This window comes from Perca flavescens, chromosome 21 (assembly GCF_004354835.1).
Source record: "Perca flavescens isolate YP-PL-M2 chromosome 21, PFLA_1.0, whole genome shotgun sequence".
NCBI classification, from domain to species: domain Eukaryota; kingdom Metazoa; phylum Chordata; class Actinopteri; order Perciformes; family Percidae; genus Perca; species Perca flavescens.
Genome location: NC_041351.1, coordinates 21,439,981 through 21,459,194, shown reverse-complemented (window position 1 = coordinate 21,459,194; position 19,214 = coordinate 21,439,981). Strand labels below are relative to the sequence as shown.

The following is a 19,214-nucleotide window of genomic DNA, read 5'->3' as shown; positions in this document are numbered from 1 at the left end:
TCTCCTCTGTCCCTCGCTCCTCCGACATGAAAGGCAGGAACATTCCACGCTCCTTGACAGTGTAATGACGAAATGATTTCATAGCGCTCCATCCTCTCGCACCACAGTGTCAACCCCTAAAAAAATAAAAATAAAAAAGGTCCCTTACACTCTTTTTTTTTTTTTTTTTTTTCCACCGGGAAAGCCTCCTGCACATCTGAAACGAAGGCAGAGGACTCAACGGCGGGGAAATAACAACCCACTTATAAAACAACAGTGTTTACGGACTTCATTGCTCCAGTTTGGAAGCAAACCGGGAAGTTTTGTTACCAACTTAATTCAATTTCTCCGTCTGGTACACTTGGATACAAAACTCCGCATCCAAGCGGTGACCTAAGCGATCGGACTTGGCTGTTGGTTGTGATGTATTTTAGTTTGAGTGGTTAGTTACAGTGGCGGCCTAGAAAGAAATAACACTCGCTTGAACACTTGAATTTTAGACGTGTGTTCTCCAATACCTTTTTCCTACCGAAACCAATTCATTTTCGGGCGTTTTTCTTTCCAGTTATCATTTGTTGTAATCGGTGTAATCGGAAATTACTTGGGTAACACTATGGCAAGGGGACTTCAACGCAGGAAGAATAAAATGCAATTATTGATCCCTTTAGAGGAATTCAACTTTGTCGTGACGTGCTGGAGGTCAAGTAAATTCATATAGACAATTATGCAACCCTAAAGAATCAAAGGTACATATCCAGTGGAAGCTATTTTATGGAAAATTATATATCTTTTCTGTAATTTTAGCTCATGGGCAATTGGTTGGGGCAAATCATTTGACATACAGATTTCAACAGAACAGTACTTTAATTGTTAGAAGAGTTCAGCTATTGTAGTACACTAGTTGCCAAGACCAAGATGTGACGTTAAAACCACACTTTAAGTCCTTTCATTTGATAGGTTAGATGTAACTTCTGAAAGAAAAACTAACACAATTAATGTTGAACAAATGTGAAGTTGACTTCATTGACAATAAAACACTCCTAAATGTTCAAATCCACATCCTTGCTAAAATGTATTACACTCTATGGTTTTGCTACTATGATCTTATTTGGTCTCGTGTGAATGTTAGCTTGCGTTTGAAACTGCTAGCTAACATTAGCTATCTTCTGTGGAGAACTGTGCAACTGACATTACTGAGCCGGTTTGCTTACATCCTGACGCTTAGGAAAGAACAGTTTCGGGTAACACTTTACTTGAAGGTATCTACATAAGAGTGACATGACACTGACTACGTTTACAAGCTGTCTATTTTCGGGTTATGGTCGGGTTAAGGTCACTATTCGGGTTTCTGAAACATTTAGAATAATTTAATATAATTTAATTACATGCGTGAGCAGAGAGAGTTGCTCCTGTATACATAGAATTTGATCAATTGGCAATATCCCGATGGAAACGGCGACGCACGGTTAGCGTCTGGACGTACGGACAAACCCTGCTTCGCGTAACTTTTCAGTCACCTTCTTATAAATCTCACTATCTCGGTACTTTCTGCCGTCAACAAAAGACATTATGTTCATGGTTTTTACCACACTAATAAAGAAATTGGTTTCCTCCTTGCTCCAAAAGTGTGGTGCTGCGTCTCGCCATGTTTACCTCTACTTGTTGTTTACTTACGGTATACTGCGCGCAGGTTTTCTGGCGCATACAAGAAGTTTCTCTACTCAAAAAGACCAAGATTCCTTGCGAATAGAACATGCGCAGAACAAAAATCAATGTTCCTTTTGATGGGGATATGCCGATACGCGTTTACATGACCAAAATTTCGGGTTAGAAAAGGGGTAACCCAGGGATCATTTTCAGGTTTTTAAAAACAGGAATATGAGCATATTTGTGTTTTTTTGCCGGTGTTTACATGGCCGTGCGCGACCGGGTTATTGCTAATATTCCGGTTTTAAACGGGTTATTGGCCGCTTGTAAACGTAGTCACTGTCATAAACGTGTCATAAACATTATAAACAAGTCATAAAGTTTATGACATAACACTTCTTTTAGTAAGTGTTATTCGGTTTTTGTCAAGACAAGTTAGGGTTAGAGTTAGGGTTAGGGTTCATGTGTCATGACAGTGTCATGTGTTCATGACAGTGTCATGTCACTCTTATGTAGATGTATACTTCAAGTAAAGTGTTACCCAGTTTCGTAACATGCCTCTAATTCTTGTATGTTGCTGTGGCTCTGGTAACGCTAACACGCTAGCATGTAGCATTTCTGTTAGCAAGCACCGTGTAAATGATTAGCCTCTGACTCTCTCTAAGTATTTATGTGACTTTGTGTGAGGCAGCACCTATTTTTTGTTTTTACATGTGGTCTTGAAGGTCACGGCGCAGCCCAAAGCCCGACCCAAGTGTCTTTGCTAGTTTAAGACCGACGCAGTTGTCAATTTCCCATCCAGCGCCCGCGTTGTTTGAATAGAAAATGCACCTGCGCCCATGGGCATGCTGGTCTTACAGGGAGGTGTGTTCAGGTGCATTCTTGGCGTATTGGTGTCTTGAGGCAGTGGGAAGTTATCGTGCCATTGACCAACAAAAACCTGGTCTGAAGTCAATAACGCAGCATTTCATTGTTATTTTAACAGCGCATTAGTAAAATGCGCCTAGGCTTATGCACAGCATGCGCAAACTATGCCTGTTACACACACACAGGGACGAGAAGGGAGAGAGGGAAAAGAAGTAAATCTCAGAATCTCAGAAATAAATATCTTCACAGCTTCTTATCTATTAGGGGTGGGAATCACCAGAGGCCTTACAATACGATATCATCACGATACTTGCGTCACGATACAATATTATTGCGATTTTAAACATATTGCAATATTCTGCAATATATTGCAATTCATTACCTTTTTTCCAACTTCAAATTTTTTTCCCCAATGTCAAATTATGTCCACAAAAGCAAACTTTGTAACTCCAGATAACTGTTTGTAATCTGTTTTATCTAAAAATATACATTTCTGTTTGTTCATCTCACTTCAATTGTATTGCTGCAAAATCTAATTGTCAAGCAGACCAACTGGCCAACACATATATAATAAAAGATTGATACTTGGAGTCTGTGTATCGATACAATATTTCGATACTATGCTGTATTGATTTTTTCTCCCACCCCTATTATCTACGCCTGGTAAGCTCACCAATGCCTCGCAGTGCTAGGTGATGCATACTTTAATTTTGCTACTGTCACGCTACGTTTTGGCATGTCACGGACATTAGTGTTTAGAACAACTAACTCACCGGGAATACGGGGAAACGCAGTACTTTGCTATCAGCCTATAGATGCTGCTTGTCGACACAGTGGCTTCTGATTTCGAAAAAAGTTGCAGTCTTACAAGCAGCACAGTCTACACCCAGTTCCACCCCTTAAGGAAACCACCGTTACTTATGGATCGGAGTAGACGGACATAAAACAATATTCAAGTTTTACTTCGATGAACATTCACTGTGTGACGTGTGTGCCTGTGTGTGTGTGTGTCTGTCTGTGTGTGTGTGTGTGTGTGTGTGTCTGTGTGTGGCAGACAGTGAAGGAGATTTACAGCCCTAATCAAAAACTGGCCCACGGTTGGAAATGTAGCGTGAATGATGCCATGAAACTGTCCCCACTCTGATGCTGTGATTTATCACACAATATGGGAGTCATAAAAGAACACACCAGTTAAGACCCCCCCAAAAAAAAAAAATCAAATCAACAACAGGGACAAACTTTCATAAGCTTGTCCTGTGTAGTGTAGCCTGCGTGCATGACCATCCACGTTTCCTTTGCCAGAAAAGCAAACAAATGTACATTTGGATATTTTCTTTTTCGCCTTGGATGTTACACAAACCTGTCGCCAACCGGGATGATGCATCGCGCCGGCAACCCCTCATCAATATGGATAATTACCCCTTTCTGCGAACTCGGTGCAGTTGCGCCGTTAAATGTTGTTGCTGCGATTCGGGGTTGTTATTCCCACGGTGGCTCCACACAGTCCAGGCCTTCCTGAGATGAACCCAAGCATATCTCGCGTGTCGCTGTGTATCTGTGCAGAGAGGAAGCATGACCGACTGCACTTTGGCACTTCATTAAACAAATCAGTGGAGCGCTTACGACACGAGCCTGCAGCCGCTCCCAAAGGGGCCGTGGGGCTCTGTAATATTCTCTGTCTCCTCACGGAATACACACATGGACATGTTGATAGTGTAATATATGATTAAACATTAGTACGGAAAAGATTAGTCTATTAGTTAATTGACAGAAACGTTTGACTTTTTTTTGCTCATTTAGGCTATCAAACAAAACACAAGCACATTCACCGTTTCCACCCCCACAGATGTGTGAAGATTCGCCGCTGTGTTATATTATTGTAAATGAAACTGTTCTGTTGGTCAGACAACAATTTCACCTTGGGGAACTTTTAAGAGCCATTTTTTTTTCTTTTATGCTTAACAATTAATGAATTCATTGAAAAAAATAACACATTGATAGTTGCAGCCCTATTATACATCCTGTATTAAGGGAGGGTTCTATACATGCCAACAGATTCTCGTTATCAAAGGAATAGTCCGGCATTTGAGAAATGCTTACACACTGGGGGGAGGGTGGGGGGTTACAATTTCTCATTAACGGGAGTTTCAAAAACCTACTGCGGTCTTCTTTACAATCAAACATCTTTGGTGATACGTCACGTGATTCCTTTGGCCAATCACAATCACTGACATTAGTTTTGAGGTAAGTGCTGTTATCTGTCAACAATATAATTGTTTTCTCTAACGTTGTTGTTAACATGTTTAACGTTAAAGGTCCCATGGCATAAAAATTTCACTTTGAGTTTTTTTTAACATTAATATGAGTTCCCCCAGCCTGCCTATGGTCCCCCAGTGGCTAGAAATGGTTATAGGTGTAAACCGAGCCCTGGGTATCCTGCTCTGCCTTTGAGAAAATGAAAGCTCAGATGGGCCAATCTGGAATCTTCTCCTTATGAGGTCATAAGGAGCAAGGTTACCTCTCCTTTCTCTGCTTTGCCTGCCCAGAGAATTTGGCCCACCCATGAGAGAGAGACATCATGGCTTTCAAACGAGCAAAGTGGCAGTTTGTCAACGGTTAAAAATGCTGACAGCTAAACGGTGTAAACGTTTCTGTATTTCACTGTAGAGGATTCCAACAACAGTCTGTAGCTGCCGTACAAAACAGATGTTGCGTTCACTTGAAACTCGCCTCGCCAGCCTTGTGCTGTATAAAATGTCACCTTTTTCAGCCCTTCTGAGTTTGCAGGTTTGAATAATAAATAATCAGTAATCTGAATCTAAGACAAAAGAACATTAGTGCAAGTTAAAGGGTAACTACCGTCTATTTTCCTATGTTTTTGTGTCTACGTGACTGATGGGAACAACAGTCTTTGACATTGGTCCAGTATTAGGCAAGAACGCTGCAGTCGGCAACGGCGAAACTAACTCCAAATAGAGCAATTGTCCAGTTCGTATTTATCTATACAAAAGTGCTCGTTTTGCTACTATCAGGCTCAGATTAATATTCTACGTGTCTGACAACATTATGGAAAGGGTCCCTTCAGAGGTAGACCTTTAAAACCTCTTTGAGACCTTTCTGTTTAACCAGAAACAGCTCTGAGATCGTTAGTGCTAAACCCACCAGACTGTTCTAGCTTTTCTATTATTTGCCTTTACCCACTTAGTTATTATATACACATTAATGATGATTATTTATCAAAATAAAATTGTGTACATATTTTTTTGTAAGCACCAATTGTCAACCCTACAATATCGCTGCATTGAGGTATTTCGTCAACAATATTGTGATATTACATTTTTTTCCGTATTGCCCAGCTCTAGCTAGTAGGTGGATTTGGTCACCCTTGGACAGAACCAGGATGGCCCTTTTCCACGTTTTCAGTCTTAATGCTAAGCTAAGCTCACCGTTCTGGCTGTAGCTTTAAATTAAATACAAAGATACAAGAGAGGTATTGATCTTCTCATATAACTCTTGGCACGAAAGGGATTTCCTGAAAAATGTCTGTCCATTCCTTTAAATTTATTTAGTAACTAAGGAAGATACTAGCCTGGTCCTACCAGACTCTGGTACATTTCATTTGTACAGAGAGTCTGGCCACTCTCCATTGACAAGTGTTAACTTCCTTGAAGGCGGGTACTCTGTTGAAGTTTAAAACTATTGGATCTGCCTAGAGCCGCTCTGGTAGCCTGGCTCCGCCCTCCTACGTACCGTCTGGTAGGACCAGGCTAACGAGAGGAGACGACAACATCTATCGGCTTAGCATCGCTAGCGTTCACCTTAGCCAACTCCTTCGCCACTAACGGAGCGAAATCAAACTTTTCCTGAACCCCGTGGGGGAGAGAGGGTGGGGGCACAACATCATATTGCAAAAGGGTTCTCGACTGTTGTAGACAGAAGTGGCTGAAGAAACGCTTGAAATTCCCTGGTTTTTGGTCTAAACGTCATACCCAAATTAAAAGTGGTACAGCTCCCATATACTTTGACACTCAGGGGTGTGCCTGATATCATTGGAAAGGAAACACTTTTTGTTACAAGTGTCAGGGTGATTCTATGCCTTACTGACACAGAGTTACAGAGGCTAGAATGGAGTTTTTTTATTTCCGTCCAAGTCATAAATCTGTAAAATGACAGTACACTGCTGTAAACACATCTGACAGCATTAGCCACATGTCTCAGCTTACTACAGAAAAAATCCAGAAGCCAAAAGACTCAAAAATGGATTTTATGACTTTTTTTCTACAGATATGTCTGCACGTTTTTTTTATTTCCATTTGAAAAGTGCAAAGAAAAAAGCCCAAAAACTCCAAAATACAACACTTCTCAAATACTCAAACAAACCCACATCAATCACCTTTCCAATGATATCAGGCACACCCCTGAGTGTCAAAGTATATGGGCGCTGTACCACTTTTAATTTGGGTATGACGTTTAGCCAAAAAGCATGAATTTCAAGCGTTTCTTCAGCCACTTCTTTCTACAACAGTCGAGAACCCTTTTGCAATTATGTAAGCACATAATGTAATCTGATTAAAAAAACAATGCAACTGATCTCAGCTGGTATTCTGTCTGGAATGGAAATTTCTAAGTGATAACATAGGCACAGGCTAATTATTGCTAACTAAAATGCTAGTTAACATTAGTAATTAAACTTAAACAGCTCATGTAAGTCGAAACTGCCTGCGAGCTTCTCCTGTACTATACGGTAATTCCTCTCTGGTTATGACACAATCGTTAGCCTATTTTTACAAAAATGACTACTACGGAGCCATAACGTGAGGTAAAAGGTAATGGAGCCTTTTATACATTGTCGGGTTTCTTTAGAAATTAAAAATGGACAAATACAGTCTTTAAACGCTTCAGATGTAAAGTTATTCGCTTTCAAAGTGGCGTCAAAATGAATGGAATGCTAACGGCGGGTGAGAGCTTGTTAGCATCAAAATAGCACCATAGAAGGTACATGTTGTGGAGAGAGGCTTACCCCCTTGCTTAAACTAGCGCACGACCTCAACGTCATCGTTCCCAGCTACTCCCTCCGTTCTCTGATTGGACCGGTAAAGATTTGGCCGGAGAAAATTAAAATTGAGCGGAAGTACGTAGGAGGGCGGAGCCAGGCTAGTGAAGATACATCACTGTATCACATTGATCTTTACTATGGAAAATATATTTATTTTGCAAAGGCGCTGTTACCTACTTATGAGCTGTTCTAAAAATAGATGTGAAGAATGGTCTGAATCAGGTGCTGCGTCAGTAATAAAATAGCATGAGTACGTTTTTTATGGGTAGGGTTTCCTCTTTTCCCGTGATCAGTTTACACAACTTATTATTTTTATGTATAGTATGTGACACAAGGTTTTTGATGTTAGCGGAGGTGGTCTTTGTTCCAGGTGCAGGCCCACCTCTGCTACAAAAACAGCGCAGGCAACCGTGATGATGGGTGCGGATGAAAGATGACTTATGAACGAGGTGAAACTGGCTCAGTAGGAATCTGTGACTTGCGAGAGGGTCTGCCTATGGGACAAAAAAAAAAAAAAAAAAAAAATATCCAAAGCAGAGTCCAGCCACGGAGAGCAGGTCAGAGCACACACACACAGCCCAAAATAGAACAGGGAATCCTGACGCTTGTATTTAAAGGGGTTGGGAAACACCTCCTCCCACGTGTTTGTGTGTGTCTGTCTCACACACACACACACACACACACACACACACACACACACACACATAAGGACAGAAACAGGAGGCTTGACTATAATAAATGAACTGCCACAGCGGTGCTATTTCAGGTTGGGTCACTGGAATAATACAGGGCTGGAGGCACAGCTGGGGCGGCCATCACACGTTCCCTAGCGTGTTGTGCTAAGCTTGTTTCTGCCTCCTGTCTGACACAGACGGACGGACAGACAGACCGGCAGGCAGGCAGGCTGACAGGCAGACAGAAAAAGCAGATTCAGATTTCACCATTAAATCCTTCTCTAGTCTCGCATTGCCAGACCTATCTTCACATGCGTTTCTTTAAACCAATCACAATCGTCTTGGGGCGGCACTAAACATTGACAATAACATCGGAAATTTGTGACGAAAACAATTGGGGAAAAAAAGTGACCAAAAAGTTGAAAACATCGGGAAAAACATCCTCAAAACGTCACCAAAAAAAATGTATTTAATTTGATGATTTTGACCCAGAAAAAACAAAAGGTGCATGGTCGATGGGAGGACAACACAAGGGTTGAGTAATATATGCACACTTTTACTTTACTTGGAATTAGCATGTACTGTAGTATGAAATTTGTGACACAGCTTGTGTGTGTTTAATTCTCATGTGTAGCAGCTTTTCAGGGACATTTTGGCAGAACTGATGTTTGTACTGAGCTTAAGAGCCTGGACAAGATTGTCTACTGTTGAGATGTGTTTAGTCATTTATCTCCAGCTCCAACCAAACTTGAACAAGAACGTCCATCATCATCAGTCCTTTTACCTGGATTCAAACACACTAGACGAGAGCTGCAAAGATTAATCGATTAGTTGTCAACTCTAAATTTACCGCCAACTATTTTGATAATTGATTAGTCAGTTTGAGTATTTTTTTAAGACAAAAGTAAAAATTCTTTGATGTGAATATTGTCTAGTTTCTTCTCTCCTCAGTGACAGTAAACTGATTATGTTTGAGTTGTGGACAAAACAAGACATTTGAGGACGTCATTTTGGGCGTTTGGGAGACACTGATCCACATTTTCCCCCATTTTCTAGACCAAACAACTAATCGAATAATCGAGAAAATAATCAACAGATTAATTTGACTATGAAAATAATCATTAGTTGCAGCCCTACCCTAGACACTTAGGCCTACTGTAAAGAACTCGTCCTACTCATAACATGATCAAAAATGACAGGTGATTAGAATGAGGAGCTCCCCATAGCATCATTTAGTCTCTTATAGGACCGTGTAGCTCCCTCCCCAGCTCTCCTTCCCCCTAACCCCCCCAGCCTTTGCACTCCTTACTCCATGCCCACCCAGGTCCGTCCACAGAGGGGCTTCCACCCCAGTGGAAACAGGCTGGTCTGGTTACCCACCGTGGAGATGATGGATTGACGGCTCACTTACGGGAAAAAGGCCGGGGCCTTCAGGTAAACAAGCGCAGAGCTGTATTAAATATGAAGGAGAGAAAGAAAACATGTTCTACCTTTTGGCCCGGAACGCAGGGGAAAAGGAGACCGGAATGTGGCTCAGGCTGTATGCATTAAAACCTGAAGCTGACATGCTGCATTAAAAAAGAGCCCAGGTTCAGGAGTCTCACTCAGGCCAATTCTCATCTCTAGATAAAGTCAATGTGACTCGGCTATTTGTGTCCTAATTGCTTTTCCAAATTAGCGGATTACATTGAGATCGTATCTGCAAACTCGTACACTTGGACGCAGCGCTTCCAACATGAACACTACCTTTTTAGAAATGCCCTTGGATTCTTGATAGTGGTGACATTTTTTTTTTTTTCTCTCTCTTTCTATCCAGCCTTCATTTCCCTGCAGTAGGCCTACCAAGCAATGATCCATGGGAAGCCAAATCAACAAGGAAATTGGGCTAGATCTTTGCCCTCCCGAATGCAGTACAAAAGCCATTTTGCTCATTACCCTGCCACGAGGAACGTTGACCAACATTACTCTCCGATTGGTCCCGACGCCAGTAATTTCATCTCCTAACAATCTGATCCTGACAAATTAATTTCTGCTCCATTTTTTTATTTATTTTTTTATGCTGAAAAGAACCCCTTCAATTCAGCAGTGACAAAAACGGAGTCGGACAAAGTGAGATAATTTAAGTGACTGTAAATGGTGATTGACCAAAGCTCCAACCGCCTGGCTCTTCCAAAGACAGGCAAGTCTACGTTACCTAAAGAAAAAGCTGCTGTAAAAATGTACCCCATATAAATAAGAGGAAATTAATTAAATGCAGGGCGGGCGGTTTGGCGCCATGGAAAGAATACACAATTTAGAGTCTTGCGCCAAGGAGCCAAATGGACAAAATGAAGGTGATCAGTCATATTTTGCTGCTTTTTGACATTAAGCATATGCTTTTTTTTTCTTCTAAGAGGTCAGCTAAGCAATTTAGACAAATTGGACAAAATTGCAAAGGTAAACATAGGGAGCGGTCTCGTAATGTTTCTTTCACTCTCTCTTTCTTTCCCTCAGTCTCATTCTCAGACACTATTTTGTTTAGTAAATCCCTTACCTAAATTTTCTGTGACGGTAACGGTGAGACAAAACGACTCCGTCAGGGCTATCGGGGGGGGGCTGGACTGTGTTATGGGTGTTTGACTGCATCACCGTCTGCCGAGGCCAACTCAAACTACACTCCTTTGCCCCAGAAAATACTTATTCAACTACTACAACTTTATGGTCCAAGGTTTCTTTCAATGAATGGATATGTCTGATACTTGTTGATAGTTGTTGCTGCCTTAGAGCGATTTCATAGGATAGATCAGGGGTGTCAAACATACAACTGGCCTGCCAAAGAGTCCAATTTGGAGGACTTTGCAAAGTGAAAAAAATTGCAGAGAAGTCATTAGTTTTAATTGCACTGCTATTCTTATTGTCAACTGGGGGTCTCACTGTCCCAATAATACGTGACACACCACTGTCAAGTGTAGGTTACTGTTAATTTAGCAGCCACCGGTGGAAAATGCATTTGTCAAAAATGAGACGCAGTGTCGAGTTTTCTAAGAAAAACAATGGACCAGTTCCTATTTCTTCACAGAGGTAAGTGGGAAGCCAGTGCCCAAGTAATATAATATTCAGCATTATCATCGCAATGGTTTTCTTGGCCGGCCCATTTGAAATCAAATTGGTCTGCATGTGGCCCATTAACTAAGATGAGTTTGACACCCCTGGAATACATAATATGAGCTTTCAGTTTTCAGTATGTCTAACGCTTTGTTTAAAAATGAGAAATGTGACTGTTGTTGATGTGCCACTTACACTGTACATTTTCTGCACCTTGTGTTGCCTTCATCAGCCCGTAGGAACTTTACGCAAATGTCTCATTTCTAACCGGAATTTTTTTTATGACAATCTACAACTACAACACTGTAGTTGCCAGACAGTAGAGTAGGTTCCATGTGAACATCTAGTTTGGAAGCTTTGCAATCCGCTTTTGTAATATTCACCCAGTGCGCACAGAGCCCAAAAGTGATCTCCAAGTTTTTGAAAGGCTTTGGTTCCGGAAGTGAATTACCCATTCATTCACTCCATTGACCTTTCAGAAAATCCTTATATAGAGTTTTAAGTCTGGAACTAAGCCAACAACTATTAGATGAATCATGACCATTTTGATTCAGAGCAAAAAAATAAAAAATTGGATAACCGAAAGAAAAAAAAAAAAGGCAAAGGTGCAAGACTGTACATGACGATCAAAGAGTTCAGTGTGCAGTAAACGTTTCCACGGTAACAGCGAGCTCCACCAATCGGAGGCGTCGCTGTTTTTCTTAAAACAAGGTTGATATCGTACCCACTCGTGGCTTCTACAGGAGCATACAGTATACCCTAGTTTGACAATCTCGTAGCCTGCAGTAAGTAGACCTTTGACAGTTATAGCATTATGGCTAATGATCAAAATCCTTGATTCAGAAAATGAATGGGATTTTCACTTCCAGAACCGGACTGTTGAGCTCTGTTGTGACATTGAATAACTGCTATGACATCCACTAGTGTGAAGGGAAGAAGAAAGTTCCTCCTGTCTGCATTGTTTCATGCAACTGCCAAATAAATCTTTCAAGTACACCGGCTGTGTCTCATTCGGCATACTTCCGTCAGTACACTGCTAATGTGCACTGACCACTTACTGCCGTAGTGCCCACTTTTGATGGTTAGTATTGTCCCAAAAGGAACACTTATGTTAAAACACTTACACTTACCGGAAATGACGAGCGGTCGGCTCGTCTCGCCGCCTCTCAAAATCGGACAAAAGTCTATTAAACTGACCTTTGTTGATCTGAAATGAAGACGGATTCAGCAACTGCACGGCCTATTTCTCGCTTAAAATGTTTTCAGAAACACGTTTCGGTGAGCTATGTCGTAAAATACGAGATCGTATCCTGAACGAGCCGCCATTATGCCTTGTTGTGAAATCCGGTAGAAGCCAGACCCACGTGACGCGTTCGTCCAATCAGCTGCCGGTCGCCGTCCCTGGTCCCTTCCCATTCCCGCTTCGTAGTCAAGATGGTACCCGTTTAGTGTTTTAGTGTAGCGCGTTGAAGTGTGCAAGTAGGCGGTTTGAGACACATCCACAGTTTGCAACTGTTCCTATCTGCCCCGTTTGTGGTGTTTTTGCATAATCATAATATGGTGACTCTTTTGCTATCGTACTAGTTGATGGGGAAATTTAGCGCCCTGTATGCCGTCCATCAATTTCTTTAAAATATATATAGAATATGTGATGTGTTGATGTGATGTGGACATGAATCAAATTGCTATTCCCCCGGGATTCATGCAAGTGGCTGCAGGGTCAGCCCGTGTGCACCTCTCCGGGGTCGACTTGTCAGCCGAGACCCAGCCAGTGCCTTTCAGCACCATGTTTCCATGTGGTACAATAATGGCAAGATGAATCATTGGCAGGAGGCAAACCCACACACACACACACACACACACACACACACACACACACTCACTAAACCCATTGCTAACACCTTTTGGGTCTAGACATGCGTGCAATGTGTTGAAAAGTGAGAGCGGGCTGCAAGGTGATTGGCCGTACTGACCACAGAAATGAGGTTTACACAGGAAGAGTAACAAATATCGGTTGCTAAGACACTAAAAGGAAACCTGCTGCTTTCTCTATTCTTTCACAAGTTGTTCTTTTTTTGTTTTTCCTCCCCTTTTGGAACTCTGCTGGAACTCCTCGGTCTTCCCTTTCTTTCGACAGTTTCAGTGAGGCAACGGTTCACGTTTGACAGCATTTTATGCCACCTTATTAGCCTCAAGTATCATTAAAAGTGATGATTGTGGCCACACGTTTAGTACAACAGAATATGTAGTAAGTAAAACATTAACCGTCCCTTTAAGTGCGGAACCCTTGACTTTGTGCGGTTTGTTGTCATCTATTTATCTAATGACTCCTTCACAGTTTAGACAGTGGGCTAGATATTCTGTCCACTCCTGTATGCCTAAAAAAGCACAGTGCTGCCATAACCCTAATCACCTAATTGCCCTGCCTCATTAGAAAACAAGCCTAACTGGAAAATCACCTTAAGTGGCCTAAATTAATGAGACCTTCACATTGGATGCTGAGTCATCAGAGGCCTTAGTCAGGGCGATGCCGCCACAAAGGAAACGGCTGCTCCATAAACTGTCAATGGGCATTTGGGCAGCAGTGGAGAGGCTGACGCGACCTTCTGACCATCATTATATGTCACGCTACTTGGTAAGTGTGAGTGTTGTGAGTCACCATGTATTGTTACCCGTTACTGTCCTGTACTGTTTCTCACATGGTCACACTAGAAAGTAGCACTGCTCGGCAAAATGTTTGCTTTCAAAAAACTTACTCACGCAGAGTAAGTTGGTGACTAGTCGGTAACAATAGTTCCCTGAAGCTATAACTTTAGCTCAGGCTGCTAATGGATGACAATTTCATACACTTTATTTAAAAGACCGTTTGAAAACACCGTTTACTCCAAAGCTAGTGAGCTAACCTGCTTGCCAGCTGTAACATGCTAGCGCTAGTCGTCACTAGCTCTGCAAGCTTCTTTCAATTTTCTCTTCACTGGGCCATTCACTCCCTCCTGGCATTTTGTTCTTGGAATCAAACATGCTCTATAACTAAAGCTGCGCTATTGGTATAAAATGGCATGCACTTCCTGTCTCCTAAGTAGACATCCTTGTTTGGAAGTGTAGTGAACGTTGTGTGGATGGAGGACAACATTAGATACACACCTAACCGCCATATACAGTATATCATTACGGAAATGAATTTGCCATGAATTTGCAAAAGTTTGTTGACGTTAGCTCATCAATGTTGCCACATCTTGCGAGGGTGTGTTGCCGAGACTGACGCAAAGTTTGAAAAATGCCATTTTAGTGTCAGAATGTTCGATAGATATGTGGCTTGTGTAAAATGGGACATTAAAGGTCTCAAAGCTAACAAGCTTGCTAACTGCTGGGTAATTGTCAGTTAGCAAACTTATCAGTTTGGGTTGCTAACAGAACCATACATTCACTCAAAAGCTTGTGAGCTAACCGCTAGCCAGCCGTGACATGCTAGCACTACTTTTCATCAGCTCCACAGCCGTTTTAACAATTGGAAACAAGTTCTCAGGGCTAACAAGCTTGCTAACTGCTTGGCAACTATAGTTAGCAAGCTTGTCAGCTCGGTCACTAAGGGGACAATAACTTACACTGTGTATTCAAAAGACGTATTAGACTCCCGTCTTATAATCTTCAACTGGCATCCTCCATTTTGCACTCTCTGTTCCTTCAAAAGTCAGCACTGTTGGCTTGCTTTTGGTCAACGGTGATAATTGCAAGGATTGACTTTGTATGCACAAGTAAATCCATGAGTCCATTGGAATTAATTTATTTTGACGTAATATTTGGCTGGTCTAATGCTGGTGTCGCTAGCCTTTAAGGCTAGGCCTATTTGGAAGGAAGATTCATTTGTCACATAAATAGTAAAAAGAAACTGATAAGTAACAAATCATCAAAAACACGCAGCAGGACGTTTATGAACTTGACAGTGAGTGCCATCAAAACAGGCGAGATGACTGCAGTGATGACCCTACTATTTTACAGCTTCACAGACTCACCAGCTATGAGGACATGATGTGCGATGACTTCATTATGTTCGCTCCCATGGTGCTGCATTCCTACCTGTTGCCCTCTGACCTCCGACATGCTGTGCGGACGGTAGGCATGCGTCTCTGGAGTGGACTAGACGCGCATATTCTGAGTTAAAACAAGCTGTGAATTTCAACACTGTCAAGATCGTTCGGGGATAACCGAGTGAGTGGAGGGGTTAGTGTTGCTGGTTGTGACTTTCACAGTTGCGATGTAGCCAAACCTCTTTTCACTCCTCCTCTTCTCCTTTGTCTCCTCATTAACCCTATCTATCATTTTACTGTCTGCTTCGATCTTATCCTCCACTTGTCTCTTTTCGGAATATTTCCATTTCCATTGCTCCAGCAGTTGGCCTTCTCTTCTGCTCTTCTCTGGCTTTATCGGCTGATTTTATAGGACAAATAATGCTTCTGTATAATAACAACACATGTTTGCGTCCACACCTGCTGTTGTCATGCAGCCCTGTGTCTCCTGAGAGGCCACTGATGCCCGCACAAGAGATATGAGACGGCTGGAGCATTATGCATAATGAGATAATTATTTCCATTAAAGCTGATCATCTCGGGCTGCTTGATCATTTAGTACAGCAACAAATAGAAGACCTGTCTTTTAGCCTTGGATTATTGGGAATTTGCTTGTTTGCTTTCTGAGAGTTACATGAGAAGATCCATACTACACTCATGTTACAAAGAGGCAATTAGCCTATCTTAGCATAAAGAATGAAAGCAGGGGTTAAACACCCTATCGGGGATCTTTCAAAAGTTTAAAAATGTACCCACTGGTGAGGGGCGCAGCCATGATATCAGAAGTGAGGGGGACAGATTGTTCAGGAGGAGGATTTTTTTTTTTAATTGAAAGATCCTGTCCCATTTATCTCTCCAAAGTAATCTCAATTCCAAGTAGCCAACAGTTCATTTATGATTGACGGAAACACAGACATTTCCCCCTAAAACCGACCGTTTACTGCCGCATCTTGCCCAATGGCAGACCAGCTAACAATTTAACTGGCCACACGGAGGTGGAGCATGCCAGTGAACCAATTATGTGTAATAAGTTCCTCAATATGCAAAAAGATAAGACCTTTTTACACATTTCAATATATTACTCATGTACATCCATAATATGATGTTATGAAAGTTGACCACCTGAGGGGCCATGCGCCAGCTGATAATAACAACCAAGGAACAAGTTATATTTGTTTGATTTGGAGCCTGCTTAGTTTTTTTAATTTTTCAAGCACTTAAAAACCAGCACTTTTACCATTTGTTTTTTCACGATTTTTTCCTGTGCGCTGTAATTTTAACAAACAAATGTTAAAGTCTTTACTCCTGTTTACAATAATATAAAATACATTTTATTAGACGAGGAATTACCTATGAATTACAAAGACTCCAAACAGGGGCACTGGTGAAGTCTAGGTGATGGAGACGTCTAACCCCATGTACCCGTGTTTCAAAGAAAACGCAACAAAAGTGCCTCCTGGATGATGATGATGTTTGAGTAAACAATAAAATGCCCTCCAGGATGCCCTTCTATTAGAGAAAAACGTGATGAAGCGCCCTCTACGGTGGGCCTAAAATAGAGAAAACATAATGCAGTGCAGGCAGTGTACAGGCTGGCCTACATGCTACAAAACGTCAGTTTGGTTTCCCACCACATGTAGCTAGTGCTTTTTTTTTTTTTCTCAGACCGGGTTATGGGCCGGCTTCATTGCACGCGTAATGTATGCCGAGCGGATGCTCCAACACTTGGCTTCCACTATAATCAATGAAATTGGCTACACCGGGCACGAGAGCAGCGCCCCGGAGATCCGCTCTACAAGCATAAAAATAGGACGGTCCTCTATTTAAATATTTTAAGTGAGGCGTGTGCGGCCCTTTTACACAGAAACGGGTCATAAAGTGTCTATATTTCTTTTAAATGAAACTACCGATATACAGGAAATGACTCGATGACTGTCAATGAGCGTATTGGCACTTTCGTTTTGAGAGTTTCTGTTTTTCTTGTTTCCCTCCCCTGCACCCTTTTGGTAACAGCTGACGATATGTTTGTGACGATTCACACAAAAAAAAACAACTGAAGAAACGACAACCCCAAAGCAAAAGCTCACCGTCTCGCCTGTGACTCACACAATCCCACGCTGTGTGTGCACCGCAGGCGTAGCCAGTTAAAACATACATTCCGCGGCACATCCGCTCCACGAACGGTCCGCAATGTAATGTGCAATGAACCCAAAGCTGTTGCATTCCGTCGATTAAATCTGCACACAACCAACAATCTAAATGCCACAATTTTTTATTTTACAGGAAGTGACAAGTATGTCTTTGCAAATAGCAGCTGGTAATCTACCGTAAAACTACAAGTTGTGGCATTTAGCTTTGTGTTTGTGGACAGATTAAACAAACAAAATCCAACATATTAATTACCAAGCTGTAAATATGCTGGTAGGTGTATTGTTTGTAAGCTTTACACAGCCAGCTTCCTCTGCTTCCAGTATTTATGCTAAGCTAAGCTAACCACCTTCTGTCCCAGATACACACTTATCACACAAACTTGAGAGCAGTATCAATCTTGTCACCTGACTCTTGGCAAGAAAGCAAATAAGCAACATTTCCCCAAAATGTCCAACTTTTCCATTAAAAGCTTCATGTTTGCAGTGAGGAAGCGACGGCAGGCTATTGTCATTTTTCCAAATTTGTAATTTTACCAAACTGCAATTAATCTTGACTGAGTTCACTTCACTGTAAGCTTGCAGAGTGCAATTACACTAAATGCAGCAGCGTAGAACTCTAAGAGAACCTCTCATCTGAACAATATTGAGAGGAAATTGTAATTGTGAACTACCCTGCAGCGCTCCAACCATATGTCTCTCATCTTCTGAAAGTATTTACCGTTCACTTCCCCTCTGCCTGCCATCCCTCTGTGGGAGACGGAGGTGTTGATAGTCGAGAAATTATGGCTCTGCTGATTCCGTCTTTTGGCAAACTCATCACATCAACCTCAGTCTTCAGCCTCAGGTGATGGAACTGCAGCCAGTCCGTATGTTGGATTGAGTTATACAAGCGTGAATTTGCGGTAGAGATGCTCCGCAGCCATGAATACTCTAGCTGGTAGAGCTGTAATGTTAGGCCCAACAAGGCCCGAGCCCGACAGAATTCGGCCCGTGCCCGGCAGGTACATTTTGATTGACAGCTTTTTAAAAGCCCAAACCTGTGTGGCCGAGTTGGCTCAGTGGGTACAGCAGGCGCACATATACTTGGAGGTTTATGCCTCGACACAGAGGTCCACGGTTCAAATCCGACCTGTGACCATTGCCTGCATGTCTTCCCCCTCTCTTTCCCCTTTCTCACCTAGCTGTCCTATCAAATAAAGGCGGAAAAGCCCCCCCAAAAAAAATCAAAAAATACAAAAAGCCCAAACCTGTTTACAGCCCGACATTATTCAAATGTGCCCACGCACACAGCTCTTTTGCATTTTGTCAAGAATGAGTAATTTCTAAAAACATTTAACATCATTTATTCATGACTAACGTAGGCTATAGGTCACTTGGAAGTTGGAACAAAGAAATAAAATAAGTCCTCCAGAGGCCAGCCTCAGTTTCACCTCCAAAGCATCCATTTTCGCACTAATCGAAACTCATCACCTGACCGCTCATTTACCGCGCAACCCCGGAGCGCAAGCCCGAGCCCGGCCCGAGCCTGTGTAAAATGATAGAAATTACGACAAAGATCTTCAGCTCTATACTGTAGCTAAGTAACACTACAGAAACAATTCGATCCACATGGCTGGTTTAACAGTGGTCAGTCTGGCCTGCAGTCCTCTTAAAATGCTCTGAGATTGATCAGTTGTGACTACAGTTGAAG

General features: G+C 42.0%; 1 long non-coding RNA gene across 1 annotated transcript in view; it reads left to right on the top strand.

Annotated features, from left to right (window-relative positions):
* LOC114548483 (uncharacterized) overlaps positions 1-12,303 on the top strand; it is a 39,393-nt gene extending 27,090 nt beyond the window's left edge. Inside the window, exons 3-5 of the long non-coding RNA XR_003691368.1 lie at positions 7,920-8,106; positions 9,517-9,657; positions 10,040-12,303. This is a non-coding gene — a long non-coding RNA (uncharacterized LOC114548483). The remainder of the gene's footprint in view (positions 1-7,919; positions 8,107-9,516; positions 9,658-10,039) is intronic.
* Positions 12,304-19,214: the final 6,911 nt, after the last annotated feature.